This window comes from Bombina bombina, chromosome 6 (assembly GCF_027579735.1).
Source record: "Bombina bombina isolate aBomBom1 chromosome 6, aBomBom1.pri, whole genome shotgun sequence".
In the NCBI taxonomy this organism is placed as follows: domain Eukaryota; kingdom Metazoa; phylum Chordata; class Amphibia; order Anura; family Bombinatoridae; genus Bombina; species Bombina bombina.
Window position 1 is genome coordinate 152,721,388 of NC_069504.1, and position 12,081 is coordinate 152,733,468.

The following is a 12,081-nucleotide window of genomic DNA, read 5'->3' on the forward strand; positions in this document are numbered from 1 at the left end:
AAACACAGACTTTTATGCATATTTACAAGTACGGCATTGGCATTTTGAAATAACCAAAGATTGCAATATGGAATGGATACATTTAGGCATAAAAATGGGCCTATCCCTCTATAAGAGTTTAGTAGAATATATTGGTTGTAATACGTTCTATAGGTGGTATAAATGTCTTCTCTTACCCATGTAATATAGACACGTAGCATTACCGGAGAATGCTGATGAAGATGTATATAATTTGGCTTAGCTATTGTTAATCAACGATAATATTGTATAAGTTCGGATTTATGCACCTTAGTGCCTTAAACCACACTAGTCTACATAATAGATATTTAGTACCTTTGGGGCTTATGTTTTCAGCGACTGGCTATTTGCCTCCTCAGCATTATCACACCTCTTTTGTAGCAGTCTCACGGCTTACTCTTAGCCTCAATTTTACTTTTAGTCTTACTTTGGCTTAAAGGAATACTCCCCTACCCACATAAAAAACCTAGGCAGCAGTGCAGCCTATACCCTATTATTCCATACACCATACCACTGCGAGCAGCATATTATACATATCCGAACCCCAGTTGAATAAAGGCCTAGCCCTTGATTTATTCTTTCAGCGTCAGGTAACAGTTGAATATTTAGACCTCCCAGATCCTGAACGTTGTAACCCTCAGAGGGGATTCTAATTCTTTTTGTTCTCCTGGCCTTTTCTTAGGAGTAATTTTTTGCTGTATGTCTGTTTATATTTTGTTCTGTATGAAATGTGACCTATTGCGCATATGAGCACTATACGACCTCACTCCCTTGCTAATTGTCTTGGGGTGTCCGTCTAGAATTGGCAGATATCCTCAATAATTTCTTCAAACGTGCACAAATTTTGACCGCTAACTTTAATACTGAAGGTTTCTTTTTCTCCTTCTTTAGTAATGATGTCTGTTTTTTTCTGTTTACACTTGTTGGTATAACAAATGTAGTGTTGTCTTACAGCGCTAAAAGTGAATATAGACCTATAGCTCCTGTCTGGAGTGGGTCCCCAAATGCCCACAAATGAGAATGTATGCAATAGAGTTGTTAGAAAGGAGCGCCAATACAGGCAAGGTCCGAGTGGATTGAGTGTGAATAGTATAGTAGTGGTTAATGTCACAGGTGGGAATAGTACTCGTGTTGAATAACGGTATAACACTATAACTCAACTGCAATTTTGGTGATTGCGCTGCATCAATATATAGACATAAATTGAAACATATGTGTGGCACAAGATTCTAAGATGGTACATAAAAGTATTTAATACATATTAAACATTAAAACATAAGTATCATTAAAACGAATGTATCATTGAACAAGATGGCAAGAGATTATATATAAAAGCATATAAAAACAGATAAAGCACATGTGTAGCTTGAACACTTTAAAATAAGTTGTGATATATCATAAAATGTGTTGCATAGGTGTGCACCTCACACTAGAATGAGCGCTAAATGTTGATGGTGTTGGAATACTAACAGATATACATATAGTATCTAACACATATACATATAGTATCTGATACACAATTGATTTAAATAGACAAGTAAATAATAACAATTGACATAAAAGGTGGTGATGTTCAAGTGTCACTTCAAAAGAAAGATGTGATCAAACATTTTTCTTATATAGATCCAAAAGGTGGATAAATAGATCCAAAAAGGTGGATAAATAGAAATGCAAACTTAATAAACAATCCAATTAGGTGTGGTCCAAAGTAGTGATGCAAATAAATCCAAAAATTAGAAATAAATCCAAAAATTAATCCTAAAATTAAATTCAAAATAAAAATTAAAAATCCAATCGAATGGAAATGTAAAAAGACAACTAGTGTGTACACAAACTAGTGAGAGTGATCACAAAAAAGTCATTGGTAAACATCTAAATCAGTTCTTGGATGTGAGAAATTCTTTAAGGTTATAAACCCAAATAGAAAAAAGTTGTAATTCCAAATAGAAAAAAGGTAATTTGATGACGATGTGAAAATAAGAAAAAAATATAAAAATTAAAATAAAAATAATTCTGGGAAGTCTTCAAAACCTCTTAGAATCTTGTGCCACACATATGTTTCAATTTATGTCTATATATTGATGCAGCGCAATCACCAAAATTGCAGTTGAGTTATAGTGTTATACCGTTATTCAACACGAGTACTATTCCCACCTGTGACATTAACCACTACTATACTATTCACACTCAATCCACTCGGACCTTGCCTGTATTAGCGCTCCTTTCTAACAACTCTATTGCACTTGTTGGTATAACCTTATGCTCTTACACAAGGTGGCATTTAACATTTTCAACACTGACAACACCACACCTACAAGCTTATTAACTCAAGACCTTAGTTACCCCGACATCCCCGCATGCTTTTTGTATATTGGGACTTATTTTCCCTACTATCTGTTCTGTCCTCCTTTTCTTCGGGCCCTGCGACAACTTCTGCAGGTCCTCTGAGTAGACATCCCAAAGCCCTGGAGTTACCTCTTGTACTTCCATCAAAAAGAACACTGAACAATACCCCTAACTTGGCCTTTGGCCATATCACACATTCCTTATGGGTGGGAAATCCACTCCGGCTGCTCACTCTCACTTTCTTTTCCTACTACAGACCCCCAACTTATTCCCCTACCCCCTTCCACTTGCGACCGGCCCTCCACTATACTATTTACATCTGGCACTCTGTGCCTCTACCTAGAGTACTTTTACCCCTCCCCCCATCACAACGTGCCCCTCTTTAAGAGCGGACTACCCAAGCGGTTTGTCTTGTCAATACTGCAACCCTATTGTCTTTATACAATGATATTCAACCTTATCCACAAGTCCTTTTCATAGCTATCTGGCTCTTCACGCATTCTACATTATTAGACGCTACTTCCCTAATTAAATCACACGCCATGCTATTTATCAGCTCAAATTCCTACAGATTCCTACAGCTCAAATGTATTGTAATAGACCATGCATCTGTGACCTATGTTGTTGTATCATTGACATGGCTTAATAAAGTTTATTTGAAATAAAAAATAAAAAAAAAATTACAGGTCTGCTATGACCTCACATTAATGTGAATAGTCTCTGCTTTCTCTTAGCAGTTGTCTTCCCCAGAACCCTAGTTGATTTTGATAACTACTATGCACTTATTTTTGTTAATTTTTTACTGTATGTAGCATTATTTCATTTTTGGTATACAACAAAATTTAATAAATTACTGCACAATAAGGTGTTTCACATTAGCTAAACATATGTAAACATTGGGGAGGGGGGGGGGTTAGTGGATGTGGTGTGTGGGGGGTAGTGTTTGGATCAAAAGTGGGGAGTAACATTTTGGGCTGGCTAGTAGCTTAGGGCTTGAAAGTTTGAGCCCTGCATACTTCATCCAAACATTTTAAAGAATCCAATCTAAAGCAACATCACCTTTTCCTTGGTAAAGAGGGACTAATTCTGTACAAAGGCTTCACTCACAGAGCGGGCGATAATTAACCAGCCATTACAATTGGCTGGTTATTGTTACTGCGAGCTTGCGGTAGCAATTAGGGCTCTAAAAAGTAACCAGAGATTAGATCTCTGGTTATTTTTTTTAAAACTGCCCAAATGCCCTCAAAATAGAAAATGTAGTATTTTTTTTAAATAAAAAACAACTGCACTAGGCAGTTTTGGGACTTTAAAGTTGGTGGGAGTGGGGTGTTAGAAACAAAAATGGCCCTAAAATGTGCCTTTACATAGCAGTCTATGGGAACTGTGTGTTCCCTGTAAATATATATGTATATGCTTATATACATATATATTTATGTGTTAATATGTGTACATACACATATTAACACATAAATATATATATATTATATATATATATATATATATATATATATATATATATATACACACGGTATATATATATATAGTCATATACATATATTTTTACAAATTGCTGCCCAACGTTCCACTACTTAACCCCTGCTCTGTGGGAGTTCTCATGCAGTGTGTCATGCCTAAATAGTTTTATTTATGGTCAGATATAAGATAAAGAAACAGGTTTATGTACACAATGTGAAAAAGTAATGAGATCTGATTATACCTACAAGCTCAACCCATTTTATTAGGTTGTGGCTTCAAAACACAAAATCAGCTAATTCATATACACAAATAAGCCTTAAAAAAGCAAATCTCATACATTTTATACTCTGCAGCTGGTAAAAAAAAGTAATTGGAAACACATTAAGGGAAAAATAATTTTATAATATACTGTCCCTTTAAGCAACAATATCATTTAAGTTGACAATTATTATCCGCTTATAGACAAATAAAGCATAGTATATCAGAGGGATTCTTAAAACTGCAAAATAATAACTGTTAGAACATTTTGCTATTGTGTTATTGCTTACATATAATTTGTTAAAGCCCAGCAGAGGGGTTAACACATCAAAGCAATCTCCAGGGCAACAATAGACGATGGGGAGCTAGCTGGTAAATGGTGACTACACACATATGCTTCTTGTCCGGGCTAATCTGATGTGTTCAGCTGGTTAAAAGTCAGCTCCACTACAGCAATGCACTACTGGGACCTAGCTAAAGAAATTGATGAGCCTCTGTTAATACATTTCTTCATTCCAGTAGGGGAATAGGGGTCAGATTGTTTATGGTTAATTGTGGTGGGCAGATCCAGGCTAGCACAGGTAGAATACATTATGGTGGGGGGTGTCTAGTCAAGCATGTTGAAAGGGGTTGATTAAAATGTGGGGAATCTAAATGACCATAATAAAGGGTTTATTGCAGTCAGGATCTGAATCAGAATGGTTAGGGTTAATTGTGGTTGGAAGATTGTGACAGTGTGGTTATTTATTTATTTGTAAGTAAGAGGGGCGTTAGAGTGCTGAGACTATAGGAACATCATATATTGTTTGTTCGCTCTGGGGGAGGTTGGATTAGGTTTACTAGCAATTATTCCATTGTAGACAGAGTATTACAGAATTCTAGTAACTGCTATGTATCCCGGGAAGCTTGAAAACTTCATAGCTATAACCTGCATTCTATAATGCTCTCAGCATCCACAAAAAGCAATTTAAAGGACTCTGAAACCTTCTCTTTTGTGCTTTATGTGAGATTATTTTAAAAAAAATACTGATTTTTTACATTTATTTATTAACAAGTGGCTCTTTACTAAAAGCCTTTACGTACTGGGCTTTTTATGTATGATAGAAATGTGAGCTTCCTAATTTAATTTAAATGCAGAAGTGCTGCTGAATCATTTTACACAATACACAGAATTAGCTGAGAAATCTGCATATATCAAGACTTCACATCTGAACCCTTTATTAAAAAAAATATCTGATATGAATAAATCTTTTATTGTCCAATAGAGGAACATTTGTGAATGTGTTTTTCATTTTACAATGGTTTACATGTGGGTGGCAACTAGAATCAGGGTTTCTGTGTTTATATTTATTGTCTTCAAAAGTGTGCAAATTCATAACGACTCAACATGCCTTCACAATGTAAGCTGAATACAATCTGCTACAGAAAAGGGCCCATGTGACCTCTGATACAAGGTCTTTTTAAATTCATTTCTGTGGCCTTGACTTATTGAACAGTTTTGCTAAAGAATCTCCAGTAATCATATCACTTCCGTCATTGAACAGTTTTTCCAGCATCATACGAAGAATGAAAAATTATGTAGATGAGTGACAGAATGACCTCACTTTAACCAGTTCCATGGCAACCTTGATATAATTAGTACAAAAAAAAAATTCAAAGCAAAGTTGGGCAAATAATCAGTTCTCAAAACACTTGATGTATTGATGAATCAGCTGCGTGGCGCGAACAGAGAATAATACACTCCATACATTGTTTAAACATACGCATGAATATCCTCCAGCAAGTCCACACAAACGTTCACTCGGATCCAGTATTTTGTGCACAACATAAAAACAACCAAACACAAACCACCAATAGTAAGTATATATATATATATATATATATATATATATATATATACTGTATATATATATATAAATAACCAATAGGCCAGCACTCACGGTTAAAAAAGCAACAACCCAGGGTGCTTCCACGGTGTAGATAGTATCAGCAAATAATGGAGGCACTCGCCAGGATTTTCAGTGTTACCTTTTAATGTAACGTTTCGGGTTGTTATCCCCTTCGTCAGACAAACAAAATAAAATCAACATGTTATTTTGTTTGTCTGACGAAGGGGGTAACACCCCGAAACGTTACATTAAAAGGTAACACTGAAAATCCTGGCGAGTGCATCCTTTATTTGCTGATTATATATATAAACAATAACAATACTGTACTTTGTCATGATAATTACTGTAGAACATTCCTTGATATTATAATAAAAAATATATAAAAACTTCTGTTAAAATATTCCAGTTTTGGACATTAGTCTCAATGCTAATGTCAGTAAGAAAAACTTGTTAAACTATACCCAAATTTAAAAAATAGCTCAGAGTACTGCAATGCATAAATTAGAATTGGTCAAAACATATTTAAATATCTTATCATCCTTATCAGGTATGTGGCATCAAATAAATTCTATACTTTGATTAAACTTATATTTGTGTAATAAATGGACATTAAACATACATTGTAAGCAACATGATACTGTACCTTCATGTCTGAGATGTATTTTGCAATGAGTAACGCAGCTTGATTTATGTTTTTCGTTTTACTGATTTCCCTAGCTCCAAAACAGAAGGACCCTTGCTGAACAATCACAAACTGATATACCTGATATATTTGATTTGAGCATGAACTGTTGTTTGCACATGTGCAGTTACAGATGTAAACCCGCCCTCTTCTTTTCCCTTAAGGTTGTTTAGGATGGATTTAGCTATGTTTATTATTAAAGGGACATAAAACAGGTTGAGATCTTTGAATATCCTAAAGGGGCTAATTAATTAAAAATAGTTTGCATAAAAAATTTTTAAAAAATTGCTGGCAAGTATTTTAAAATAATTATAAGCAAAATGAATTACATAGCTAAGCTGCCTGGAGAAGCCAACTCCACCCCCCTTATCAGACACAGCATTGTATTTCAGCTGAGTTCACAGCTTCTAGGCATGCTCCATCAGATAATCCCAATGCACTTTTGCATTCTACCAAAGCAAGAATAGATATAGATACAGCCATAAAAGGAATTGTGTGGGGGCAGTTAAAGCTTCACAATTCAGAAACTAAAAAAAGGGTTAATGGTGAGACACTGCAGTATAAATTTGCAGGTAAAGTAATTAAAGTACATATTATTATATTTTGTCTCTATTCCAACTTGTTTTATTCCCTTTATTAATTGATACTGATATTTAAACAACCAGACATAGCTAAATATACATATATACTGTATGTAAATACTTAAAGGGACAGTCTACACCAGAATTGTTATTGTTTTAAAAGATAGATAATGCCTTTATTACCCATTTCCCAGTTTTGCATAACCAACACAGTTATAATAATATACTTTTAACCTCTGTGATTATCTTGTATCTAAGCCTCTGCAAACTGCCCCTTTTTTCAGTTCTTTTGACAGACTTGCAGTCTAGCCAATCAGTGCCTGCTCCCAGATAACTTCACGTACATGAGCACAGTGTTATCTATATGAAATACGTGAACTAACACCCTCTAGTGGTGAAAAACTGTTAAAATGCAATCTGAAAGAGGTGGGCTTCAAGGTCTAAGAAATTAGCACATGAACCTCCTAGGTTAAGCTTTCAACTAAGAATACCAAGAGAACAAAGCCAAATTGGTGATAAAAGTAAATTGGAAAAGTGTTTAAAATGACATGCTCTATCTCAGTGATTTTTAACCTTTTTTTTGCCGTGGCACACTTATTTACATTAAAAAATCCTGTGGCACACCACCATCCCAAAATTTTAAAAAAAATCACACATTTTAGCCTAATACAGCATATATATATATACAGGGAGTGCAGAATTATTAGGCAAATTAGTATTTTGACCACATCATCCTCTTTATGCATGTTGTCTTACTCCAAGCTGTATAGGCTCGAAAGCCTACTACCAATTAAGCATATTAGGTGATGTGCATCTCTGTAATGAGAAGGGGTGTGGTCTAATGACATCAACACCCTATATCAGGTGTTCATAATTATTAGGCAACTTCCTTTCCTTTGGCAAAATGGGTCAAAAGAAGAACTTGACAGGCTCAGAAAAGTAAAAAATAGTGAGATATCTTGCAGAGGGATGCAGCACTCTTAAAATTGCAAAGCTTCTGAAGCGTGATCATCGAACAATCAAGCGTTTCATTCAAAATAGTCAACAGGCTCGCAAGAAGCGTGTGGAAAAACCAAGGCGCAAAATAACTGCCCATGAACTGAGAAAAGTCAAGCGTGCAGCTGCCAAGATGCCACTTGCCACCAGTTTGGCCATATTTCAGAGCTGCAACATCACTGGAGTGCCCAAAAGCACAAGGTGTGCAATACTCAGAGACATGGCCAAGGTAAGAAAGGCTGAAAGACGACCACCACTGAACAAGACACACAAGCTGAAACATCAAGACTGGGCCAAGAAATATCTCAAGACTGATTTTTCTAAAGTTTTATGGACTGATGAAATGAGAGTGAGTCTTGATGGGCCAGATGGATGGGCCCGTGGCTGGATTGGTAAAGGGCATAGAGCTCCAGTCCGACTCAGACGCCAGCAAGGTGGAGGTGGAGTACTGATTTGGGCTGGTATCATCAAAGATGAGCTTGTGGGGCCTTTTCGGGTTGAGGATGGAGTCAAGCTCAACTCCCAGTCCTACTGCCAGTTTCTGGAAGACACCTTCTTCAAGCAGTGGTACAGGAAGAAGTCTGCATCCTTCAAGAAAAACATGATTTTCATGCAGGACAATGCTCCATCATACGCGTCCAAGTACTCCACAGCGTGGCTGGCAAGAAAGGGTATAAAAGAAGAAAATCTAATGACATGGCCTCCTTGTTCACCTGATCTGAACCCCATTGAGAACCTGTGGTCCATCATCAAATGTGAGATTTACAAGGAGGGAAAACAGTACACCTCTCTGAACAGTGTCTGGGAGGCTGTGGTTGCTGCTGCACGCAATGTTGATGGTGAACAGATCAAAACACTGACAGAATCCATGGATGGCAGGCTTTTGAGTGTCCTTGCAAAGAAAGGTGGCTATATTGGTCACTGATTTGTTTTTGTTTTGTTTTTGAATGTCAGAAATGTATATTTGTGAATGTTGAGATGTTATATTGGTTTCACTGGTAAAAATAAATAATTGAAATGGGTATATATTTGTTTTTTGTTAAGTTGCCTAATAATTATGCACAGTAATAGTCACCTGCACACACAGATATCCCCCTAAAATAGCTATAACTAAAAACAAACTAAAAACTACTTCCAAAACTATTCAGCTTTGATATTAATGAGTTTTTTGGGTTCATTGAGAACATGGTTGTTGTTCAATAATAAAATTAATCCTCAAAAATACAACTTGCCTAATAATTCTGCACTCCCTGTATATATATATATATATATATATATATATATATATATATATATATATATATATATATACACACCAGTGACATGCAGTGAGGTCAAAGGCTGGTGAGGCCCTAGATATGATACGCCGGAGAAACACATGTACAGAGGGCCGCAAGTACCCCCAACAGGGCAGTTTTAAATGATAGCTGAATCAGTGCACAGGTGACATAATCAGGTGATGGGTGAGAGCAAGTTAGTAACCACTGAGTTACTGATCAGCTGATTACTTCACCTGTGCACTGATTCAGCTATAATGAAAACCTGGTCTGTTGGGGGTACTTGAGGACCATTGTTGAGAAACACTGCACTAAAGCACCAGCTCATCGGAAATGTATTGATTACCTGGAGAATAAAGCACCCATACTCTGCTCACTGACACCCACACACACACACTCTGCTCACTTACACACTCACACAATTCTATGGCACAGTGACAATTACTAAGCAATTAGAATGATACACAATCTCTTCTCTACTCACTACTGTATTGTAAAAATAGAAATAATTTACCATACAAGTTTTACACAAAGGACAAGTTATCAATACTGCCAACACAGCTGCTGCAATATGGTGTTCAAGAAACGCACGTGCACATCCCACTTAGGTGTGCTCTTCAACAAAGGACACCAAAGGATACCAAAAGAATGAAGTACATAATAAAAGTAAAATATAAAGTTTATTTATTTATTTATTTTTGTGCAATTTCTATCTGAATGTTGGAAATGTAATTATGACTTTCATGTTCCTTTCAAAAACTAATTTGATTTGCTGACATGGGGCCAGTAACAGTTGATGCTAATTCTCAATATATAAATAACTAGAAAAGTCTATTAAAATAGCATGCTCTACCTCAATTATGAAAGTTTAATTTTAAATATCTCCCTTTGACTATGTGTTTAACCAGTTACTTTACAGTGGCATTATTTCTAAAAACATTTAACTGCAATAATTACATATATTTTTTAAATGACTCATTATCTCCTTTTTATTAATATAAACTTGTATAAAAGCAGCACATATTAAAAACACAATGCAACAGCTTTCAATTGATTTGTGAATTACAAGTTAACAGCAGTCTTTAAATAAATGGAGACACAGAGAAAAATAAAAATAGATATTGCATCCTCTCACTGAACAGACATAACATATATGGAGTTTGTACCTAATTAAATCAAATAACCATGAAAAAGGGAGGCTTAGCAATATTCAATGCCAAAAACTTTAATTTAAATAATGTGGACACTGCACACTTAACTTCAAACTCTGGGTTTTAAATTATGGATTTAAATTTGAATTGACCCTTTGACTTCCTGTCAGTATTGGGTTATGCTCACTTACTGTCCCCCCCTGTTAATGAGCTGTATCGGAACACAATTTGCGAATCACAAGAGATGTAGAATACTACTTTACTCTTCTGCTTGGTGTCATCTGTTCTTAGGTTACCTCAGTTTTCAGTTGTGTCACATGACCCTGCTCACTGCATCTATATATCCTTCACTTGCTAGGGGGCATCAAGAGGGGTGCCTCCTATTGGTCCCAATTGTTGCTGCTAATATATTGACAGAACACAGGTGGCGCTGCAGCACAGCTTTTCCTTTGAGCCATGTACTGCAATGGAGAGAAGCGTTCCTGTACCTGCCTCTCCATATCATTACATAGGAAGAAAATATTTTTTTTTTTTACTTTTTTGTTTTAATTAAAATTTAATTAAACTTTGGCCACATATGGCAGGGTAGGCACTGCCTCCTCTGCCTCCTATGAGTGCACGTCCCTGATACACACACACACAAACACAGACACACACATACTGTATGTATTGTGCTGTTATGCCATACCTCCTACAAACTACCCCTGCACTGGGAGTAAAAAACTATAAAGTTTAAAAAATATGTCGCACTGTTGTCAGTCTGCCGTGGCTAGGGTTGCCACCCGTCCCTTAAAATACAGAACACTTATAAGTTACACATGCTGCAGGGTGTGCAGGGAGGAATATGAATAGTGCTGTCCAGAAACACAATACATGTTCCTCCCTGCACACCCTGCAGCATGTGTAACTCATAAGTGTCCAGGAAAACATGGCTGAGGTGGCAACCCTAGCCGCGGCACACCTGACGATCTCTCACGGCACAATAGTGTGCCACGGCACACTGGTTGAAAAACACTGCTCTATCTGAATCATGAAAGTTTATTTTGGCCTAGACTGTCCCTTTAATAATATTCACACCTAAAGCAAATGCAATTTCTATCACAATTGTTGATGCAAAATAATAAGAGCAAATGACTAGAGAGAGAAGGAGTGGGACACTAGTTCACATTAAAGTAGATATGTGTTAACTCAAACCTCTCTGGTAGAAAGTGGAATATGCAATTTTTTCTGATGTATTTTACAGTAAAAGCGTCAAATGTCAAAAAATTAAATTAAATTAATTAAATTAATTAATTAAATTTTGAGTGTTATGGCCTTTTGAACCTATTGTTTTATTTATGTCGCTTTTGTCTTAAAATAGAAAGTAAACACGTTGAGATTGTAATATAAACTGTTTAATTATGTGAA